We start from the raw sequence: 25,883 nt of genomic DNA, 5'->3' as shown, positions 1-25,883 counted from the left end.
GAACCCAAGTGATTATAAAGTGTGACCCCATGTGATTTCACTGAAGACGACTTATTGTATTTTTGACTACGAGACACCTACTATGAACTCAAACACAAGTAAATAAAATTATTGAAGGCGATCAAGGGACTTCGTAAGCTAGAATAAAAGTAAAAATTAAATGTCATACAGATTTATTCATAAGACAGATGTAAAATATGTAATGTGTGTCAGCGTTACATCTTGGTTATTCATTATCTAATATTTATAAAGTAGAATGAATTGATCAGCGGTTGGCAATGTTGAACCAAGGATTGTGAATAACCTTTAATTGTGATTTGAAAGGGATAACACCACCTATGATCAATATGACTGACAATGATTTTGTACTGAACTCATAAGCTAGTTTCTATAACGTCCTTGGATCGAACTGGTGCTACCACAGATGAGCAGTAAACTACTGAAAATTGTGCTCAACATTCCTACTGATGCTGCTGCGCATTGCTCGCCATAAAAGTCGAAAAGTTGATGTGGGATGTGTAGTGCACCTCGGTGTAGCGTCGGACGATGGACCTACCATCCACACTCTTTGTTGGAGAAAGACCAAATCTTGTCTGTGCTCATCGCAGGTACTAAACGAATATGTAGGAAACTCCACGTAGAGTTCTCGCTAACAAACTGAAACCACCAACCGAAAGCTCAGAAAACATTTATCCACCAATTATGCAACTCTTTGCATTCTGCACAGCCTCGTTCATAAAACGGAAAAAAGTGTTACTCCAAACCCAAGTTCATCGTTAGGCATCCGCTGCAATGATTTTTTACATCATTGTATGCTATCCAATCAGTACACTGGAAACCACTCTGACCAGACTGTCAACATGACCTGTGATAAACACCACAGCCATCTCAGCCAGCCAGTCTCCGGCCGCCAGCAGTGTTTCCGAGAACTGTTTTCATCAACACGCAAATCCCACTGTCAACGGGAACAGGAGACAATTGAAGCCATCTGCTGAAACATGGACAGTGCCTCCCTTCCATCCCTATGCGCCTCTTGTGAATGAAGTTGTGCATTTCTCCTTTGACCACAGGAACAATACAGCCGAGCCCTTGGTGCTGGCTCTCCACTTCATTGTGTCCATTGACTCTCTGTGTCTCAGGCTCCATCCCTCTGTGACAGCAACTGCCATGTCAAAGCGCCGGCTGGCTGCCCTTGTCATACCTGCAGACTTGTTCTCTGAAATCGCCCTGTTCACCCTCAACTGGCACAAGGATGGCTGCCCAATGAAACACAAAAACGTTTACGTTAAAACGGAAGCGGTGCCTCCACCAGCGCACACACTGACACCGTCTGCGACAGCAGTACGTAATCGCCGACCAATCACAAGCCTACCTGTCAGAAGCCGTCCACAGGCTATAAAAGGCCTTCGCAGCAGCTGTGAGGACAGTCATGTGCTCCTGGCGATGACGATGGAGGCTATCGTCGAAAGCTTGTTACTTTAACCCGAATTGATGCCGCAAGAAAACCGAGAATATTTTACATCTAAGTGCCGTCGCGAAAGACTTCGTTCTCATCAGAAGGTATGCTTAGCCGAACAAGCAGACACGTGAGGCAGCTGATGTTATTGCACATGCTTTAGAGTACTTATCCGTCATCATTCATCAAAAAATAGCTACTGATCTGCGAGCACTTCTGCGGGTAACATCTAGCATCTCAGCATGACTGCCTTACTGCTCCTCCTTGTTAGTAAAGGCAAAAGTGTTGCTCACAGTAATTCTTCCACATGTTGGCTGCGGTGATTTCTTCCCGGCTGTAGGATCTAGAAAGATTGATTTAGCTCCAATTACATACTTACTGTAAGACACACCACTTACTTCCACGTCAGCAAGAGAGAAAACTAAACTGTGAGGGTACACTGTTGGACCAAATATCAAATAACACTCGCAATATTCATCACTACCAATTGACATAGTGTAGCTTGATCAAAATGGACACTACACAGAAAGAAGTACTTTATAGTACAGGCAATGAGTCGAACAAAAATGACACTTTTATTCAAACACGATAATTCCACTGAGGTCACCACAATTACCATGGACATTACTAAATGTGTAAAATGGTTCTCAATAAGGAGTGTAATTGCCACTGATGACAATGTATGTTCTGCAACAAACTCCCATCTGGTCATCGGTTTGGTAAGGAGATACTGTTACAGGGCACACAATGACTCCACTAGTGCGGTCGTCAACTGTTAGATGACCGTTGGTGCATGTGAACGTGGATCAGTACGTTTCCACAACGCATCGCGCACGTGGTCGATGGTATATATTGTGGAGGAATGGGCATGCCAGTCCATTAGTCTAATATCCTCTCCTTTCAACAGTTCTCCATAGGCGGATTCGGGTGCATTACATACCTTAATGTGTCGTGATGTGGATATACGTAACGCATCCAGGAACATTGTCTGTTATGAGGGCTCAGCCACGTCGTGAAAAACGGGCAGAGGATTCAACAAGGCTTGGAGGCACCTGGTTTTGCGGTTGGAAACTGTCCACAAAAATCGGAAGAATCAGTAACTATCAAAAACATCGGGATACCGTACGCAGTTTATATTAACTGTATTAACGTACCTAATGAGAATCCTCAAGAAATGTAGCCTTGAAAGTATAGAGTGCCAGGACCTCACCATTGGCAAAAGATTCTTGATTAGTCCCACATTCGTACCTCTAGAAGAACAGTGCCAAGAGGAAAGTTGTAAAGTGGCTGCTGTATCGGATATCGGACTAATAATGTAAGTAGACTTTCATGGCTAAATACACAATTTTTAAACGTCATTTTACCTTGAACAGATGACATTTGCAATAAAGCGCGCAACTGACGAATGGCTAGGTACCCTGTGTAAGTGAACGACAAACAGTATGAAAATTACTTCTAAGACCGTTTAAAAATTACAGGGGTCAGTCCTCACATAGAGCATTTTATGGTGCATAATTTATCGTATGTCATTAGAATTATTGATATAACATACAGAAAGTTAGGTCATACTTGGTTGGTTGTGGACCATCACGTATCTTGAAACAGAAGAAGGGCTTTTAGCATATTGCATATGTGATACCTGAAAGTTAACTAATTAGCTTTAATATCTTAACAATATCTCGTCTTGCAAATGGAAATTAATGTTAGTTACTACCATCTTTTATTTCTAAATATTTTTATCTTCTAACTAGTTTTTGATAACATTTCTTCTTAGTTGGATTTCACTTACAGATTATTGGTGTGTGGTAGAGTAACAGTGTAATACATAGCCTACTACATAAAGCTCCGACAAGGTATTATCGGCTGCAACGTTTTCAAATTTGAATAGAATATTTGTTCCCAGGTACATGAGCATTTTCTGCGTTGGAACATTTTTTCATATTTGGAGAAACCTTTCATTTGCAGATACTACAATTTCAAAATGTAATATGAAGATATATTAACTGCGCTGGCGAGAGGCGAATGTCTGAAAAACTGTTCCAAATTATTCCAAAGGTCTGAATCGCTGTGAAGTGCTACAGAATGCTGCTCACATAAATACACTGTTCCAAGCAAGCTATTTTGCGTCACGTGAAAGAGATTTTGTAGAAAATCTGTTGCACTAATTCTGTCTACAGTAGCTGAAGACAAAACATACTTTCACACACAAAAATTTGCGTGTGGAGAACAGTGTATTTATCAATATTAACAGAAAGAACTGAGAGACATCTGACTATTTTCTCTGTACTATTTGTAATCGTTAATTTGATCAAAAGTGTGATTTGAAACTTGTAGTGTTCACAGCACCGCCAGCAGCAAGATGCTCCTACAATATACATAAATATTCGATCAATGACTTAGGAACGCAAAACTTGGTAACAGGAATTGCAATTAAAACACATACAGCGTTCAAATCAAGCAAACATAGGACACATTCCACTTGACTTTCAAGATACACATGGAACATTTGTCGAGTATTTCAGTAATCACACAGATTCAACTGTATATGTACGACTCCCAGATAAGTATAGAATGGCCTATGTTTGGAGAGAATAATTAAATTTAGTGCATGATACTCGTACTTCGGACTGAATGGCCAAAACGTTAGCTCATAAGGATATTCTAGTTCCCTGAAAACAGAAAGACTCTGGACGTTTGTATTGTGCCTAAAAATTGTGTATTAAGAATAGAGTTTATTAGAACTTTGGAAGACCTGTGATCAATTGAGGCGGGACGTAACATTACTCCGCAGTTAATAAAACATTTCGTTATAGCAGCCAGTGTCAGTAAGAAATCAATTATTTTTTTAGGGACGCAATTTCCCACAAGCACTGCATTATGGCAGCAGTATCTGTCACCGTTGGCCAATCCCACCTTGTGGTGTCGTACGTCTGTTATTATAGTCTTGCTTAACTCAGGCGTAAAATTTGTTAACAAGGTGACGTGTCCAACAGCCAGTGATGTGAATCGTGGTCTGCGGAAAACCGCAAAAGAAGACAATTGCTTCGTCGCAGTGTGTCGTTGTCGGAGGATTTTTAAAATAAGATGAACTAATGGGATTAGAAATGATGAGGTTCTCATCGCATTTGGCATTTACAAGAAGAAGTATCCTGTATTAGAACATCAAGGAAAATTTTTATAAGACTTGAGGGAGATGTAGAGGATAAGAACTATAGGGGAAGGAGTGATTAGAATATGTCGAACAAATAAATGAGGACGCTTGGTGCTAGGATTACTATGAGACGCAGAGATAGCCACAAAAGAGAACTTGTTGGCGGACTGCAGCAAATGTGTAGGAAGACCGATGACTCGCTCCAGCTACCCACAGAAAAAGTTCCCTTGAACTATCTGTCATGCATCCCGCTTGCTGACTTTCCTCGGTCTGACAACTACTTCCTCGTCATATAGACTCATACTTATTTGTCACTGGGATCAAAATTATCGACTGCAGCCAATTCGTAGCTCCCTCCTATCAATAATACATAAACCATACACCCTTATTTCTTACCAAATAAAATTATGAACACAACACCACATCACTGGCTTGAGACGAACACACATTAGAAATATCAATAAATGACACATTGTTGTTGTGGCTTTCAGTCCTGAGACTCCTTTAATGCAGCTTTCAATGCTACCCGATCCTGTGCAGTCTTTTTCATCTCCCAGGAATGACTGCAACCTACATCCTTCTGAATGTGCTTAGTGTATTCATCTCTTGGTCTCCCTCTACGATTTTTACCCTCCAAGCTGCCCTCAAATACTAAATTGGTGATCCCTTGATGTCTCAGAACATGTCCTACCAATCGATCCCTTCTTCTAGTCAAGTTGTGCCACAAACTCCTCTTTCCCCAATTATATTCAGTATCTCCTCGTTAGTTACGTGATCTACCCATCTAATCTTCAGCATTCTTCTGTAGCACCACATTTCGCAAGCTTCTATTATCTTCTTGTCCAAACTATTTATCGTCCATGTTTCACTTCCATACATGGGTACACTCCATACAAATACTTTCAAGAAACGACTTCTTGACACTTAAATCTGTACTCGATGTTAACAAATTTCTCTTCTTCAGAAACGCTTTCCTTGCCATTGCCAAGCTATATTTTATATCTTCTCTACTTCGACCATCATCAGTTATTTTGCTCCCCACATAGCAAAACTCCTTTACTACCTTAAGTGTCTCATTTCCTAATCTAATTCCCTCAGCATCTCACGACTTAATTCGACTACATTCCATTATCCTCATTTTGCTTTCGTTGATGTTCATCTTATATCCTCCTTTCAAGACACTGTCCATTTCATTCAACTGCTCTTCCAAGTCCTTTGCTGTCTCTGATAGAATTACAATGTCATCGGCGAACCTCAAAGTTTTTATGTCTTCTCCCTGGATTTGAATACCTACTCCGAATTTTTCTTTTGTTTCCTTTACTGCTTGCTCAATATACAGACTGAATAACAACGGGGAGAGGCTACAACCCTGTCTCACTCCCTTCCCAACCACTGCTTCCCTTTCATGCCTCTCGAGTCACATAACTGTCATCTGGTTTCTGTACAAATTGTAAATGGCCTTTCGCTCCCTGTATTTTACCCTGCCACCTTTAGATTTTGAAAGAGAGTATTCTAGTCAACATTGTCAAAAGCTTTCTCTAAGTCTACAAATGCTAGAAAGGTAGGTTTGCCTTTCCTTAATCTTTCTTCTAAGATAAGTCGTAAGGTCAGTATTGCCTCACGTGTTCTAACATTTCTACGGAATCCAAACTGATCTTCCCCGAGGTCGGCTTCTACCAGCTTTTCCATTCGTCTGTAAAGAATTCGCGTTAGTATTTTGCTGCTATGATTTATTAAAGTGATAGTTCGGTAATTTTCACATTTGTCAACACCAGGTTTCTTTGGGATTAGAATTATTATATTCGTCCCTAAGTCTGAATGACCCAGCATGAAGAAAAGGTATTTGAAACGATATTTGAAAACATATACTTAATCAGGCAGTATAATACATAGGTTAGTGCGTTGTGTTTATAACTATATTTCCAATTACAATTTTCTTTTAACTGTACCGTTTTATTATAGTTGTTGTCAGTTGTCGACAGAGTTGTGATTGAAGCTAAATATCGTCTCTGATCTCCAGATGAGTCGGCATGGGAGCCCAGCGCCGGATACAACTGTACAGCTGCTGGTGGCGGTAAGACCGCTGCACGCCGCGTGTAAGCTGTTCGGCCTGACGTCTTTCACAGTGGATGCAGAGAAGGCCTGTCTGAAGCAGACTGCGGCGGACGTCGCCATCTTCGTCGTCGCTAGCGCGCTACAGCTGACTTCTGCGTGTGCTGCTTTCTATATATCAGCATCTTTTCCTCTCGATAGGCCAGTTTTTGATATTTTAGGGCGCACAGTCGTTGTGGAGCTTATAGTTTTCTCTATGCTTACCATAGGTGCTGACTTCTTTTGCAACACCAAAAAATACAAAAAATTGATTCAGCTACTCGCAAAATGTGATGAGCTTTTAATGTCTCAACTTGGGCCTGTGAACACAACATCAACGAAGTTTGTGAGGATTCAGGTATTGTTGGGCTGTTGCTCATATCTTGCACTTTGTGTCTATACTTGTAGCGTTCTCGATTATGGATACCAAAGGCTGTACTATATACTTGTAGTGCACTGTGCTATACCATGTACACTGTCACTGATAAAATTTACAGATCTGCAGTTAGTTACTGAGCAGAGAATGAGGGCTGTTAACGAATGCCTTGAAAGTATGAAGCGTGAAATGGTAAGAGGTAGGTGTAAAAGAAGAACAACAGCTGAAAATTCTGCCGTGTCGATTGTGATAAATCACACAGTACGACCAGATACATGTGTGAAACGCCCATCTATACGATGTCTGAGGAGAGCGTACACTGTCCTGTGCGACCTATCTACCACTGTCTTGGCTATTCACGAAGTTTTTTTAGTTCTCTACTTCATTTCAGCATCGACAGAGGCTGTGCAGGTCATTTATATGATGGCTGCATATTCCTCTGGTGAGTCAATCGCTTACACACTGGCATACCTAAGGATGTTAGTGATGCTTAACGTTTGGGTGCTAATACTTATTCTGGTGCCTACGCACTCGCTGGCAACAGTGTCGGAGAAGACCACTAGGCTGACGTCACAGCTGCTGTCGCAGAGCAGCCCCCTCAGCGCCCGCCATGAGCTGCAGCTGCTGCATCTGCAGGTAAGCTCTGTGACGCCAGTGCCATCCTTGCTGGGCGTCCTGCCACTGCGACTGAGCCTCATAACTGCATATGTGTCCATCGTGACCACCTACTCCACATTGTTACTCACGTTCGGTGCACCAAATGAATTCAGTAATCATTTCCATCTCTAAAGCATCCGGTGTAGAAGAGGATGAACCCACTGATTACAAACATGCAAAATTCACTCGAAATATACTCTCAATGGGGAACTTGATATGCAGTATTTTAAACTACCACAGCTACATCTCCCTTCCACTCTGGCCTCTGCCAACTTTTGAATGTTGCATGACAGAATGAATTGTCCATTCATCAAGCCACAGTTGTGAAAGCAAGATGGCTGACATATGGTCTCAACTACCTGATTTTTTACTTACCAGTGGAATGTGTGTACCTTACCACAAAACAGAGGCTAGCCAATTATGATTGTGTGAATAAAATCAGGTAAAATTTGCTGAGAACTCTAAGCCCATTCATGGCCCTGTCACTAGACTAAAATTGTATTATATGTGATGAAGCAATGACAGTGCCACAATCTATCTGAGTACGTCAGTATTGTATTTTGTTGTTAATATTCGCGGTATGTGATTTACAATATGTGTAAATATTTGAACAGAGTACAAAATATCACATCTTTTTCCAGAAAACCATAATGAAACAGATAATCTCAATGTACAATATCAGCAGAGATGTGCACTGTCTATATCACTGGGGTCTCTGATACAAGCAATTTACTAATAACTACGGACGCAACTGTTCAGCTATGTGTGAGTTCTTTGCAATAATTCGTGCCAGATATAGCATGCAATTGTCTGTATGTGGCAACAGGAGATTTCACTGCAGCTGGGCAAGTACGGTTACATTTTGAACGAGAAGAAAGTGAGAAGCCTGTGAACCTTCCAGCTTTGATGACACCTATTTCATCCTTTGTGTGAGCATCAAGCTTTTGGTCTGTCTTCCATTTTTCCCACAGTATATTCTCCCTCTTTTTAGGAAGATCTAAGAATAAGAAGAGACTTCAAGGAAGTTGTGTGAATTATAAGCCTAAGTCAAGATCTGTAAAACACTTTTATTCATTAGTGGCTGCAGCTGAGTGGCGAGCCATTTCAGACGAATAAAAATTATTTCTTAATTCGTCTGAATCAGCCTCCATATCTGTCATAATCTGTTGAAGTCAACCACGGTTGTAAACATGTACTCCTTAATGTCGGTTGTCACGTTTACATAATTTAGAACGTTTACTTTAAATGTATCCAGTGCTCATATTGCCTCACTAGTGTTTGAATGCAAAGAGAACTAACGTGCTTCACAGTTACTGTTGTTATCTCCTTCTGCTAATATTTATCTAGGTATTTAATTTATTTTGTAGAGCGTTTGGGATGTGACTGCAGTCTAACAGATGCAAATCAGGAAAACTATTGTCAACAGAGGATAACTGCTAATTGTTATATTTCTTTGACACTATTATACGGTGTGTATAACACATAAAAATAAAATTTCCTTATTTTCCAGTATTCTAATTATGTCACTTCTTCCTAAACGGAGCCTCCATTCTGTTTTTGCCATTACGCCGTGCGTAGTTCTCACACTGTGTCAGTTAGGTGAAGCAAAAGCAGCACGCTCATTCTATTGGAGAGTGAGTGAGAATGTAACTCTATCATTATGTGTAAAAGTAACAGATATTGATCTGTTATAAGACAGAATATGATAATAATAATAGAATAAGGAGGACCAAATAAAGACTTTAAAAAAACAGTTACATTCATTACAGGACATATTACAGTACGACTGAAACAAGAGTGACAAAGCTCCAGGAACACAGCACAATCAGGAAAACGTGGTTACAGTTTTCTAAAAACCGTCAAGGAGGGTCTTAATGATACATGGGATTCTCCAGATGACTACTTACACTGCTCACCTGTGATAAACATCTAGATCACAGAAGAGAGCAGAGACCGAGCAATACAAGTGAATCTGGCTGCGAAGATCTTCCAGATCGTTCGGTATGGATTGTAGCAGGTGGTCAGTAAAGAGAGAGAATTTCATGAACTTTATCAGCGAGAGTCAGGCAGTAGTAGTTTTGAGAGGAGAATCACAAACTTACAGAAGAAACGAATACGATTTCATCGAGAGATTTAAAAATGCAACGGAAGGAAAGAGGATTTGGAGCAGCTGCATCACACAAGCAAGGCATAACAACAGGAACAATAGTGTCGGAAGCAATGAAATAGTAAAACAAGAAAACAGTCATAGGTTTACAAATATAAACAATACTTATTACCGTGCACAGATACGTATCTGTTGGGTACAGTTTCAAAGACGTTTGACAGAGCGAGGTGGCGCAGTGGTTAGCACACTGGACTCGCATTCTGAAGGACGATGGTTCAATCCCGCGTCCGGCCATCCCGATCTATGTTTTCCGTGATTTCCCTAAACCACTTCAGGCAAATGGCGTGATTGGTTCCTTTGAAATGGCGTGCCGACTACCTTCCCCATCCTTCCCTAATCCGACGGGACCGATGACCTCGGTGTTTGGTCTCTTCCCCATAACCAATCAATCAAAGAAGGTTGTTGAAAATGGAGACAGTCTTCCTCATAAAGTAAATTGTCACGGTTTGTTTAAATACGCCTTAAACCTTGAGTGCCTTAAATTCGATCATGAAGTTGACTTCCCCAATACGATGAAGGGTATACAAATTGTCATTAATACTATCGACAAGAAATTTTAATGTTACTAATGATTTCTGAAATTATGTTTTCTGGCCATGAAGAAAGTTGCCAATCATAGCACTACAATGAAATTCTACGGACATTTCATTTGATGTCTGTGGAGTTCTTCCGCACATTACTTCATTAGAAATCACTACACCATCTTCAAAAATTTGCGGTTATTATAGATACTATATTCCAGATGATTCATACAGTATGAGGAACAAGGGTCTCAAAACATGTGTCTAAAGTTCATCTCAAATTAGGCAGCTATACATTTGTAATCATTTGTTATTTAGAGAATCATGTGTTGTGGTAGAATGTTATCGACTACGTTTGAACTAACTAGACTCTTTTTTTGAGAGGAAATAGTGCTGCAGAAATTCAAGTTTCTATAATTAGCTTATGACATCAGTGAGAGCCGAATTTGAATGGATGACTTTTCCCCACATTAACTGGGCCATGTAGTGTGTGGTCCATCACACGCTTCATGTGTTATACGAATAAACCCGTCGTCGTAGTTAACCAGGTAAAGAGAGATCAGTCTGGGTAACCTTTAGTTCTATAGCTACTTCTGGGACCGAGATGGATGCTTCAGACTGCCAATGAGATGGCTACATCGCTGGTGGGTAAACACCCAGCAGAGTAAGAGTGCCAGAAAAATGACAGAAACCATGCCGTTTCTCAGAAATTGGATTTAATTATAGAAGGAAAAGTGGCCGTGTTCAGATAGGCCCACCATTCCACATTTGAGTATTAGCACGCTGATGGTAGAAGTATGCATGTCTCAGCGACCAACAAAACTTCCAGAAGTCAACTGTCTAGTGCAATACACCACTGAAAAAAAAAATGAAGAAGAGTGACATGGCACATGTGTCACTCAGACACATTATGGACGAACCACATGGGAAAAGGAATATCTCTTGACTAAGATCTTGACAAAGTAATCTTATTGACTTTCGATAACGCACTGCTGCAGTGTGTGCGCAATGGAAATGATTTAGTAAGTCTGTTCGTGGCTATTGGGAAGCATGCATGTTATTGCATACCGCCTTGTTTTAATCAATTCGCACTTTCACTTTTACGAATAAGGGAAGAATGTACAACAACATGGCCACTTCTGTTTCGGGAAATTTTTTCTATAAGTGCGCATGTTTGTTGACATCTTTAGTTTCAAGCCACCTTTAGCATTCTACTAAATAATGCAGTAACACTTTTAAGCCCTTGACATAACAGTCTGTTTCAGCGTCTTGTGTTGCCGCAAATTTAGGTCCCTTGACATCCGAACTGCGATGCCGGGTTTTACGGATGTGAGCAAGGCTGGTGGCAGAAGATACAGGTCTTTTTATTTTAAAATAATGTTTATCCTGCTTTGGGGCGAAGGATCTGAGATATATTCCTTGTATGTGGGGCTCTGTCCTTTGTTTCAGTCTGTCATGAAGAGTTTGTAGGACACGTTTCAAAATTTTGGGAGTTGACTGCAGTCCGTCCTAAGCTTATAGATTGGAGGTTTCAGTGTGCCGCTGAGTGCATGGCTCATCTTAGCACTGCCCAGTGATCAGACATCAGAATGTGGCTTAGTACCATCGTTCCCCTTTGACTGAGATCTGCCTCTACTCAATTATATAGGACGAAACTCCATTGTGTGTTTGTGTGTGTATGTCGGTGTGTGTCGCTCGTAGGTTCATATTTTCGTACATATGAACTGACTTCTTCAAATTAGATTGTAATATTGAAGATAAGATCCTCCGTGCACTAAAACAGTAATTATCATCAAATCGAGCCTGAAAGTCAACCGGTAAGGAATGTGCCTGGAAACAGGAAGATCGTGGGATAGAATCCAAGTGCACCCATGGAATATTCCATTCATACATATCTGCCAGTGATATGAAGATACACAGAAGAACACGTGCTTGTGATAACGCAGAAGTTCCCCTAAGAACGGTACAAAAATTTCGGTAAGTTAGGGACACTGACGGCGAAAAATTTGCACCAAACTACTGAACGACAAAAATTATTATTATTATTATTATTATTACTATTAAACAATGCGGGCCCTTTGAGGTATATATCGAATGTTAGGTGTATCGTGGAATGGTAATGATGGGAGCGTGACTTTCAGCTCTCTATTCATAAAGGTATTTCAGGCTTAACTAGTAACTTCAATTGTCAAGGTAATTGAAGAGTGTATCATCTGCACATAGCCATTAATGGCAGTAACTTATTTCGTTACTACAAGTTGTCTCTTGAACGTCATTCCATTAAACTGTTTGACATTGGAATGTTTTCTGCTTCATCACATTAATGGTACACCTAAGAATAGATTACGTTCAACCGTGGCACAGTTGTGTGGCGTTAAATTCCTAGGGTGAAATCTAAAAAATGTATACACTGGTAACTAATAACGTCGATGATCTCGCTGTGCATGAATTACGTAGAAGAGTGCCAGCTAGCTAACGACGTATCCGTTTACTGATTTGGCGGTTACAAACCGTGTGCAGGACATCGGTCTACAGCAGCAGTATGAGAGTTTTGGATCTCGTATGAGAAGCAGCACAGAGCACTCGCAATTCAAGGATCAATGACCATCACACGTAAGCAGTACCTTACGTGTTTTGTTGTTTCTTTTCAATTTGTGAAAATGGTGAATTGTGAATACGTCTAGACTGGAGTAAGGATAACAGTTATCTGTGTCAATGGATGGAAGACCCGCTGATAAAATAAGGTCTAAAGAGCAACCTACTTGGCGAAACGTTCAGGTTAAAAGTAAGTAATGAACACATCAGTGATCTACAGTATGCATAATAATCAAGTATTTGGGATGTTAAAGTCAAATATGAAGACGGAAGGACTCGTTTTATGTAGACACTAAGGCAGGTTTTTGTCATATGGGAAGTGCTTTCTAATTTTCTTGTCAAATTAGCAATGAAGGAAATGAAGTAGTGTAACACTTGAGGGAGAATTCAAGTGTAAGGTAAACGTATGCATACATTATAACTTACATTATCCTCAAATGTAATACCATACTGTACTTACAGGAAGTGGAATCGGGAAGGAAAAAGCTGCAGTGACTTTACAGTGGTGGGTGCCGAACCACGAGTCTCTGATGAAAACCATCCTCATTTACCCAGGTTCACAGAAAGTATTCCGTCACAATTCCATCTTCACGTGGAAGTTGTACTAGAAAACAGTAGTTTGGAGGTGGACACAAAATGTTGCCAATGCTACTGAACAGTCGGTGATTTATAGACTAAAGAGGAAGCAATGTTTTACTTGGGTGACCAGCAGAGAGCCACATTTATAAGTGACACGCCGGGCGCCACGTGAGTAGTGGATAAGAAAGCCCGACCAAGCACTGCTTCCCTAGCAGCAGAGCCGTCTGCTGGTCGACGGCTGTTATCGATATCTCTACTGCATACCAACATGAATCCGTCACCCAAAGCCGTCAGTGGCAACTACGGTATTGGCTCATACAGCGTGGGTGAGTAGCGGATATCAGGGTATCCAGTAAGCAGATAGCATCTGTCTTGCTAGTGGTTTTCTGCTGTAAAGGTATCTCGGCTTGGTGGCAATCAATTGTGGATACGCTGATGGTGCTTGTCGCAGTGTCCTCACATTCACTCCAAGAAGTCCAGTGAGATACGAGTCCAGACATAAGGCGCAAATGTGGCCATCTGTCCTACAGGCGCACACGCCCCCTGCTGTCCAGGCCATCCTGGGGCTTGGAGCCAACAATCAGCCACGCTAATGGAGAGTGGCTTTCTGAGCAGACACCTTTGTTCACATCACAGCGATGCGTCAATCTGTTGGTACAGCATCGGTTGTGGCATAACTTCGCTGAAGTTGATTTTAGGTCGCCAGTGGGTGTCATCATGGGTAGCAACCATTCACAACAAATGGTTCAGGTTACTCCCACGGTGCTTGTGCGCCTAGAAGGCACAATGCTTAAAATTCTGCGTCCATACTAAAGTGCCAGAATGAAAACATCCTCAAAGTCTACCCTTACAGAACTGACATTCATCCTCACACGCTTTTACCTACAGTGCAGCTGTACATATGCTGCACTTAAAAATGTTGACTATGATGACGAGTTAACGCAACAGCACTCTGGGTGAGGTTGGTACACCAACCAGTAATTAAAGAGCAAACAAGTCTGGTAGAATCGTAATATACTATCGAGGCTCAGTACCCTCCAATTTAGTTGGTATAAAATCTTTACAGAAATTATGCAAAGTTATAAATGTTGTCTATGAGAATTCACGAAAACCACGCAATGGCAGCTACTTCTGATCACCTTGGCAATACCATCACGAAAGAAACAATCATTGGTATATGTATTTACAGTTCTAAGCTGTCACAACACTGATACACCGTGTGGCATATGATTTATACTTGCTGCCATGTGGGACTGAGGGATTTACGACAACAACGCCAGGGTAGTTTTGGGTCTGCTGCTAACAAGTAACAAGCCATTTTCCAAAATACGAAATGATCTAAATGCAGTATTACGAGTAAGTCACCATCTACAACAATTACAGTGACAACACTGAGGCAGTAAACAACTAGACAGTCCTCGTCAACCCACTTACCGATATGTAGTGGAGTGATGGCTTGCTGCACCGCCTACGATAGACAATATGTTCTTTCGAAAAAAGTAAGTAAGGACTGTTATATGTGAGCACACACTGTGATGTTGGCCAATGCCTGTAGTACCCACATATATGATTAGCAATGGGCTGTTCAGGTCATGTGGCCCTTTCCCGCCAGCAGCGTGTAATTTTGTAATTGATTAATAAGTACAGGGTAGCAAAAAGGGCAGACTATGAAATTATTCACATGACCCTAGGGAAAAATTATGCGTCTGTTAAACAGCTACTCTGTTCACAGCGTCTAGCTACCCTCACCTTAACTTGAAGGGTTGAATGAAGTGGGCTCCTGCTGCTGTTTCCAAACATAGTGGGCACTGGTGACAAAGTAAGACCAACCAGGCACTTAGACGAAATACATGCAAAGTCACCCACACACCCTCTCCCCATGCCAACCACTAGGATTTGATCACTAGGATTTGATCAAGGACATGCAGGGAAATCATCCAAGCAATTATGCGAGTTATATTTAAGGTCATAATGTCACTCTATACTAGTCATGTGGTACTACATACACACCTTACGCAAGTGGGCTTGTTACTGATTACCTGACACAAAACTGTCGGTAAACCCTCTTAGCCAATGGGTCAATGAGGATCAAGCAACTCCACCTTCTCTCCCTTATCATTTTTATAACTAGCTATATTGTATGTGTGCCTCTTCATTCGAGATCTGGGCAATATAGGGCGGGGTGGGGGATGCAGATTAGCTGTAAAGAACAACCAATTATCAACAAAAACGTACTTCCTTTCTCTCTATATAGAAGGATTATTACATGAGGCTAGTCCATTGAGCTCATTGGTGTAAGGGTTTTTAAATAATAAATTTACTAATTGACTGATTGTTTATTATGAACAATTTTTTCTATAAATTTTTACAATTCTTTGTTGTTTATTGGCACTGATTTTTCATTTTTGTAAGAAGCCTGCTTGTGTCTATGACATGTACAAAGTCTATTTCTTATTTATAATCATTTTCTTGTTCTAGTATATTAACAATTTTTTCTTAAAATCTGTTGTATGTATATGAGTTACGACTCTCAGGCACACTAAAGCTAGAATCTACATCTACATCTACATACATACTCCGCAATCCACCATACGGGGCATGGCGGAGGGTACCTCGTAACACAACTTGCATCTTCTCTCCCAGTTCCGCTCCCAAACAGAGCGAGGGAAAAATTACTGCCTATATGCCTCTTTGTGGTCATTCCGCGAAATATAAGTTGGCGGCAGTAGAATTGTACTCCAGTCAGCCTCAAATGCTGGTCCACTAAATTTCCTCAGTAGCGTTTCACGAAAAGAACGCCTCCTTTAATCCCGAGACTCCCACCCGAGTTCCTGAAGCATTTCCGTAACACTCGCGTGATGATCAAAACTACCAGTAACAAATCTAGCAGCACACCTCTGAATTGCTTCTATGTCCTCCGTCAATCCGACCTGATAGGGATCCCAAACGCTCGAGCTGTACTCAAGATAGGACGTATTAGTGTTTATAGGCGGTCTACTTTACAGATGAACCACATCTTCCCAAAATTCTACGGAAGATGACTATCCACCTTCCCCACAACTGCCGTTACATGCTTGTCCCACTTCATATCGCTCTGCAGTGTTACGCACAAATGTTTAATCCACGTGACTGTGTCAAGCGCCACACTACTAATGGAGTATTCAAACGTTACGGGATTCTTTTCCTATTTATCTGCATTAATTTACATTTATCTATATTTAGAGCTACCTGCCACTTTTTACACCAATCACAAATCCTTTCCAAGTCATCTTGTATCCTCCTACAGTCACTCAACGACGAAACCTTACCGTACACCACAGCATCATCAAAAAACAGCCGCACATTGCTATCCACCCTATCCAAAATATCATTTATGTAGATAGAAAACAACAGGGGACCTACCGCACTTCCCTAGGGCACTCCAGATGATACCCTAACCTCCGATGAACACTCACCATTGAGGACAACGTACTGGGTTCTATTACTTAAGAAGTCTTCGAGCCACTCACATATTAGGGAAAAAATCCCATATGCTTGTACCTTAGTTAGGAGTCTGCAGTGGGGCACCTAGTCAAACGCTTTCCGGAATTCAAGGCATATGGCATCCGTCTGATACCCTTAATCCATGGTTCGCAAGATATCATGTGGAAAAAGGGTGAGTTGCGTTTCGCAGGAGCGATGCATTCTAAATCCGTGCTGATGCATGGACAGCAACTTCTCTGTCTGAAGGAAATTCATTGTATTCGAACTCAGAATGTGTTCGAGAATCCTGCAACAAACCGATGTTAAGGATATTGGTCTGTAATTTTGAGGATCCGTCCTTCTACCCTTCTTATATACAGGCGTCACCTGGGTTTTTTTGCAGTCGCTCGGGGCTTTACGTTGGGCAAGAGATTCGCGATAAATGCAAGCTAAGTAAGGAGCCAATGCATTAGAGTTCTCTCTGTAAATCCGAATTGGAATCCCATCAGGACATGGCGATTTATTTGTTTTCAACCCATTCAACTGCTTCACAACCCCAGGGATGTCCATCACTATGTCCTTCATACGGGAAGCTGTGCGAGACTTAAACGGCTGTATGTTTGTACGATTCTCCTGCGTGAAAGATTTCTCAAACGCTAAATTTAAAATTTCAGCTTTTGTCTTCCGTTGCCAGGCCAGACTGATCAGTGAGTGACTGGATGGAAACCTTCGACCCACTTGCCGATCTTACGTAAGACCAGAATATCCTTGGGTTTTCAGCAAGATCTTTTGCTAAGGTATGACGGTGGTAGTGGTTGTATGATTCGCGCATCGCTCTTTTTACGGAATCACGAATCTCTACTAACTTTTGCCTGTCCTCATTTTCCCGATGTTTCTTGCAACTCGACTGCAACTGTCTTTGCATCCTAAGCATTCTACGAATTGCGCTGTTAAACCACGGTGGGTCTTTTTCGTCCGTAAACCACTTTTTCGGCATATATTTCTCCAATGCGTGATTTACAATGTGTTTAAAATTTACCCATAATTCTTCCACGTCCATCGTACCGGAAGTAAATGTAGTAGATCCATATACTAAGTGGGATGCTAACAACTGCTTATCTGCTCTTTCTACTAAGAATACTCTCCTAGCCTTCTTGGCCGACTTTTTAACTTTCGTAACCATAGGCGTAATGACAACATCATGATCACTAATCCCTGTCTCAACACTGACACCGTCGATGAGGTCTGGTCTGTTCGTGGCTACCAGATCTAAAATACATCCTTCATGCGTTAGCTGTCGATTTAGCTGCTCAAGACAATTTTCGGATAATGTGTTCAAAAGTAATTCACAAGACGACTTGTCTGTACCACCTGAAATGAATCCATAGACATCCCAGTCTATACTAGGTAAGTTGAAGTCGCCTCCGACTAATATAGAATGATCCGGATACTTCTGCGATACAGAATGTAGAATCCCTTTGAATGATTCTAGAACTGTAACGCTGGGACCTAGTGGCCGGTAATAACACCCAACAATGAACTTTATTTCTCCTAGTCCTGTTGAATTTGTCCAGAAAACTTCACAATCACACTATACCGGTCCTCAGTGGACACAATATTTTTGTCAACTGGAACGAAGACACCACCTCGTAAGGTGTCTAATCTGTCTTTCCCATACACGTTCCAACCGTCACTAAATATTTCAGAACTTCCTATCTCACGGTTCAGCCAGGTCTCAGACCCGAGCATAATTTGCGCTCCACACGCTTCCTGGAGGGTGGTAAATTCAGGAAATTTATAACGAACACTCTGAAATACACTCCTGGAAATTGAAATAAGAACACCGTGAATTCATTGTCCCAGGATGGGGAAACGTTATTGACACATTCCTGAGGTCAGATACATCACATGATCACACTGACAGAACCACAGGCACATAGACATAGGCAACAGAGCATGCACAATGTCGGCACTAGTACAGTGTATATCCACCTTTCGCAGCAATGCAGGCTGCTATTCTCCCATGGAGACGATCGTAGAGATGCTGGATGTATTCCTGTGGAACGGCTGGCCATGCCATTTCCACCTGGCGCCTCAGTTGGACCAGCGTTCGTGCTGGACGTGCAGACCGCGTGAGACGACGCTTCATCCAGTCCCAAACATGCTCAATGGGGGACAGATCCGGAGATCTTGCTGGCCAGGGTAGTTGACTTACACCTTCTAGAGCACGTTGGGTGGCACGGGATACATGCGGACGTGCATTGTCCTGTTGGAACAGCAAGTTCCCCTGCCGGTCTAGGAAAGGTAGAACGATGGGTTCGATGACGGTTTGGATGTACCGTGCACTATTCAGTGTCCCCTCGACGATCACTTGAGGTGTACGGCCAGTGTAGGAGATTGCTCCCCACACCATGATGCTGGGTGTTGGCCCTGTGTGCCTCGGTTGTATGCAGTTCTGATTTTGGCGCTCACCTGCACGGCGCCAAACACGCATACGACCATCATTGGCACCAAGGCAGAAGCGACTCTCGTCGCTGAAGACGACACGTCTCCATTCGTCCCTCCATTCATGCCTGTCGCGACACCACTGGAGGCGGGCTGCACGATGTTGGGGCGTGAGCGGAAGATGGCCTAACGGTGTGCGGGACCGTAGCCTAGTTTCATGGAGACGGTTGCGAATGGTCCTCGCCGTTACCCCAGGAGCAACAGTGTCCCTAATTTGCTGGGAAGTGGCGGTGCGGTCCCCTACGGCACTGCGTAGGATCCTACGGTCTTGGCGTGCATCCGTGCGTCGCTGCGGTTCGGTCCCAGGTCGACGGGCACGTGCACCTTCCGCCGACCACTGGCGACAACATCGATGTACTGTGGAGACCTCACGCCCCACGTGTTGAGCAATTCGGCGGTACGTCCACCCGGCCTCCCGCATGCCCTCTATACGCCCTCGCTCAAAGTCCGTCAACTGCACATACGGTTCAAGTCCACGCTGTCGCGGCATGCTACCAGTGTTAAAGACTGCGATGGAGCTCCGTATGCCACGGAAAACTGGCTGACACTGACGGCGGCGGTGCACAAATGCTGCGCAGCTAGCGCCAATTGACGGTCAACACCGCGGTTCCTGGTGTGTCCGCTGTGCCGTGCGTGTGATCATTGCTTGTACAGCCCTCTCGCAGTGTCCGGAGCTAGTATGGTGGGTCTGACACACCGGTGTCAATGTGTTCTTTTTTTCCATTTCCAGGAGTGTATTACTGCTGATATCTTGATAGCTGAAGTATCTTTACACTGAGCGCGACCTGATTTCCCTGCCTCCTGCCTGCACGTCCACTGGTGAGTGTTCATCAGGACACCTCGCACTACTGCTCAGTCTAAAAAAAAAAAGCCATATATACACCGCCGGCCGCGGTGGTCTCGCGGTTCTAGGCGCGCAGTCCGGAACCGTGCGACTGCTACGGTCGCAGGTTCGAATCCTGCCTCGGGCATGGATGTGTGTGATGTCCTTAGGTTAGTTAGGTTTAAGTAGTTCTAAGTTCTAGGGGACTAATGACCACAGTAGTTGAGTCCCATAGTGCTCAGAGCCATTTTGAACCATATGCACACCACAACAACTCTTCTACGCGAGTAGCCGCTTCCTTTATGTATAACACCCCTGACCTATCTAGGGGCGTCCTACAATTCCCCATCGAATAGCGCAAGTCTAGAAATCTGCAGTCAAGACCGTCACAGAGTCGACGAGGACTGTGGTTGAGACCCTGCACTCACCTCTAAACCAAAGGACCCTGATCCACTCTGGGAACGATGCTAAAATAGAGAGCTCTTCTTGCACCCCGCGTGCGAAGCCAGCGGTCTTCATGAAATCCGCCAGCCGCCTGTACGAACTGAGGATCGCCTCAGAACCCAAGTGACAGGCATCATTGGTGCCGACGTGAGCAACTACTTGCAGACGACTGCACCCCGTACGCTCGATAGCCGTAGGCAAGTCCCCCTCATCTCAGATGAGGCCCCCCGGCAGACAAACCTAGTGCACATTGGAATTCTTTCCAGCCAGGACGCTATTTCCCTAAGGGATTCCATCACCCGCCTAACGTGGGAGCTCCCAATTTCCAGCAAGCCCTTGTCCCTGTGTGCCTGCTCGGGTCCAGCTGTAGGAGCAGCCCCCTGCCCACTGACTGGACGAACGGGCGAGGCCAGCCTGCCAGCCTCCATTTTGACGCTCCGCCTCGAGCGACGCGCCGGGTAGACTAGAAGGTGCCTCGGCGTCTGAGTCAGCGGACGCAGCAAGCGACACCTGGGGCGTGTAATATACACAGTGTTTCTTTCAATATATTTATATCTCAGTTAGTCACCTGTTTCTGTTAAACTTCTTGCAATAAATTCACCAGCGCTCTTGCAGCAGTGATAATACCAGTTGCCGTCAGATCACAACAGTTAATTGCTGTCTGATTAGACTAGCACTTCGATAGGTCACAGTCCATTTGCGCCAAGTGTTTTAGCAAGGGGGTGCACGCAACTCTTGTGAGGCAAATTGAGGATCTCCTCGATTGAGAAACAGCGCTCCAGTCATGTGAACTGTCAATGGCAGGGAGAGCTGTGTTTTGACCACATGCCCATTCATAACTGCATTCGGTGATGCCTGTGGGCTTAGGATGACTTGGCTACCACCACCTAGTACGGCAGGGTCTTACGAGGCCTGCTCGGACAGAGTTTAAATATAACCAGTATTTAATGAATGATTTTTGTTCTACTTATTTGCATATATGGAACTATCTTGTACCACACTCACAAGTAGACATCTGTTCTCGCAAATAATTTATTTAATTACCATGTTCGTAGCCTACACGCCAGATAATCAGGTTAGATATGGTGAATCATAACATTAAAATTGCAGCCTGTACAAGACTGCACATTCCTTCTCTATGAATATACGATGCAGTCTTAGCAACTAGCAGATCCTCGGGTAAGTGGAAAATAAGAACATCCAAGTGATTTAGTTGGGAAATGAGGCATCGCGATAGCAGATAAAGAAAGGAAAACACACACAAATATACATCCAGAACATTCGTTTCAAGCAAATATAGTGTGCACATGATGTATATGTACAGACAGTGTGCAATGAGACATTTATTCTCTTGCACACCCAAAAGGGCTCTTCAATCTATTCAGCATATACACACTAACTGTTTACAAATAAACGCACACATACCCTCAATCTGTCCAATGAGTAGTCCGAGTACTTGAGGATGATCCAATCCACACAGATGAAGTGGTGCGACAGCCGTACAGTGCAGTACCAACTCATGGCCTCTCCATACGATGATTACGTGGTGCACCACGTGTAGAGCTGCGTCAACACTCTCGATAATGCACCTCTTGTAATTATCAATAACGTGAAACTTTGAGGCCACATGATGCACATTCTTAGCTTCCATCTGGGAGGCACCTGCAGCTGTATGAAGTTATATATCTTCAATGTGAGCCCCATAAGCTCCACAGCCGGCGATCCTCGCCTTTCATCAGACCGATGTAGTTTTTATTTTGAAGTGTTATTCGAAAATGAGTATCGGTCGCATATCCAAACATACAGAATTATTATTGATTGTGTCAGCCTCCGTAGCGCAGTGGTAGCGTTACCACCTACCACGCAAGGGGGGTCGGGTTCGATTTCCGGCAGGGGACTGGGTGTTGTGTGTCCTTCATCACCATTTTCACCATCATTGACACGCAATTCGCCGAAGTGGCGTCAGCTAAAAAGACTTGCAATACGGCGGACGAATACCGAATAGGATATCCCTGTCAATAAATGCCATACGATCGTTAGCGATTGTACGCAGTTACTTCACAGGAATTGCAGCGTTACGTGAAGTAGATGGAACTGTCGGTGTCCGTGTAAAGTAACCTCTAATCGGCGTACTTAGGCTTAGCAAAGTGATAGTGGAAGTGGTTCACGTGAAGTTCGGCGGGGTCCAGAACACACATGCTGATACAGACAGATTTCATCGACTGCACTGGAACTGTGGCATTTCCGTAGCGACTTGTGCTTGACTGAAGACACTGACCCATTTGAAATTTTGTCTGATGATGTAAACTGTTGTGCCATATTCCGCAACCCACTGGCTAACTAAATGATCTGCACGTTATTCTTTAACATTCTCCAGGGTTTTTCTGAAAATTGAATAAATTATTAATTTATAAAAATCTGTCACAAAATCATACATCGCGAGGGGTCTCTGATATTTAAATCAACATACTCCTTCAACCTTACTCTGATTGAATGAAATTTCGTAAGTGTTACTAACAAATTACGTCACCAAATTGAGCAATTACTGGAGGTTTCTGTAACGGAAAGTAAAGCTATGTTTCTTCTCCAGCGTTGTGAACAAATTCGCGATGGAAACTTTTCAGTTGGACTACGTGCTTTGTGCATAGCGTCAAGCCGCTGTACCGGCCCTGCTGATGGATGAGTTATTCCAGTTCTACCTCTACAACAAATCTCTCATCAGCTTCATCAGCCACATCAAGGATCTCTTCCTTCATTCTGTCTATATTCTCTCTGACAAGCCACTGTAACCATCCAAATGCTACATTTTGTTCTTTGGCTTGCCCAAAGAGGTCGTTGACATCCAGATAAAGGACCTATCTTAAAACTTGCGTAGATCTGTTCTAGCTTTCTCTCATTCTCACACAGCTGGACCACAAGAAAAAAAAAGTTTTGAACGAAATGATCCCCAATGGCTGTAGAATTGTTTTTGTTAGAACTGACAACGTGTTTCCCGTCAACTGAAGACGCATCCTCATGTTATCAGTGTTGTTGTTGTGGTCTTCAGTCCTGAGACTGGTTTGATGCAGCTCTCCATGCTACTCTATCCTGTGCAAGCTTCTTCATCTCCCAGAACCCACTGCAACCTACATCCTTCTGAATCTGCTTAGTGTAGTCATCTCTTGGTCTCCCTCTACGATTTTTACCCTCTACGCTGCCCTCCAATACTAAATTGGTGATTCCTTGATGCCTTAGAACATGTCCTACCAACCGATCCCTCCTTCTGGTCAAGTTGTGCCACAAACGTCTCTTCTCCCCAATCCTATTCAACACCTCCTCATTAGTTATGTGATCTACCCATCTAATATTCAGCATTCTTCTGTAGCACCACATTTCGAAAGCTTCTATTCTCTTCTTGTCCAAACTATTTATCGTCCATGTTTCACTTCCATACATGGCTACACTCCATACAAATACTTTCAGAAATGACTTCCTGACCCTTAAATCTAGACTCGATGTTAACAAATTTCTCTTCTTCAGAAACGCTTTCCTTGCCATTGCTAGTCTACATTTTATATCCTCTCTACTTCGACCATCATCAGTTATTTTGCTCCCCAAATAGCAAAACTCCTTTACTACTTTAAGTGTCTCATTTCCTAATCTAATTCCCTCAGCATCACCCGACTTCATTCGACTACATTCCATTATCCTCGTTTTGCTCTTGTTGATGTTCATCCTATATCCTACTTTCAAGACACTATCCATTCCGTTCAACTGCTCTTCCAAGTCCTTTGCTGTCTCTGACAGAATTACAATGTCATCGGCGAACCTCAAAGTTTTTATTTCTTCTCCATGGATTTTAATACCTACTCCAAACTTTTCTTTTGTTTCCTTTACTGCTTGCTCAATATACAGATCGAATAACATCGGGGAGAGACTACAACCCTGTCTCACTCCTTTCCCAACCACTGCTTCCCTTTCATGTCCCTCGACTCTTATAACTGCCATCTGGTTTCTGTACAAATTGCAAATAGCCAGTCGCTCCCTATATTTTACCCCTGCCACCTTCAGAATTTGAAAGAGAGTATTCCAGTCAACATTGTCAAAAGCTTTCTCTAAGTCTACAAATGCTAGAAACGTAGGTTTGCCTTTCCTTAATCTTTCTTCTAAGATAAGTCGTAGGGTCAGTATTGCCTCACGTGTTCCAACATTTCTACGAAATCCAAACTGATCTTCCCCGAGGTCGGCTTCTACTAGTTTTTCCATTCGTCTGTAAAGAATTCGCGTTAGTATTTTGCAGCTGTGACTTATTAAACTGATAGTTCGGTAATTTTCACATCTGTCAACACCTGCTTTCTTTGGGATTGGAATTATTATATTCTTCTTGAAGTCTCAGGGTATTTCGCCTGTCTCATACATCTTGCTCACCAGATGGTAGAGTTTTGTCATGACTGGCTCTCCCAAGGCCGTCAGTAGTTCCAATGGAATGTTGTCTACTCCGGGTGCCTTGTTTCGATTTAGGTCTTTCAGTGCTCTGTCAAACTCTTCACGTAGTATCATATCTCCCATTTCGTCTTCATCTACGTCCTCTTCCATTTCCATAATATTGACCTCAAGTACATCGCCCTTGTATAGACCCTCTATATACTCCTTCCACCTTTCTGCTTTCCCTTCTTTGCTTAGAACTGGGTTTCCATCTGAGCTCTTGATGTTCATACAAGTGGTTCTCTTTTCTCCAAAGGTCTCTTTAATTTTCCTGTAGGCAGTATCTATCTTACCCCTAGTGAGATAAGCCTCTACGTCCTTACATTTGTCCTCTAGCCATCCCTGCTTAGCCATCTTGCACTTCCTGTCGATCTCATTTTTGAGACGTCTGTATTCCTTTTTGCCTGCTTCATTTAATGCATTTTTATATTTTCTTCTTTCATCAATTAAATTCAATATTTCTTCCGTTACCCAAGGATTTCTAGTAGTCCTCGTCTTTTTACCTACTTTATCCTCTGCTGCCTTCACTACTTCATCCCTCAAAGCTACCCATTCTTCTTCTACTGTATTTCTTTTCCCCACTCCTGTCAAT

The sequence above is a fragment of the Schistocerca gregaria genome, chromosome 4 (genome assembly GCF_023897955.1).
Source record: "Schistocerca gregaria isolate iqSchGreg1 chromosome 4, iqSchGreg1.2, whole genome shotgun sequence".
NCBI classification, from domain to species: Eukaryota; Metazoa; Arthropoda; class Insecta; order Orthoptera; family Acrididae; genus Schistocerca; species Schistocerca gregaria.
Note: the sequence above shows the minus strand (reverse complement) of the source record.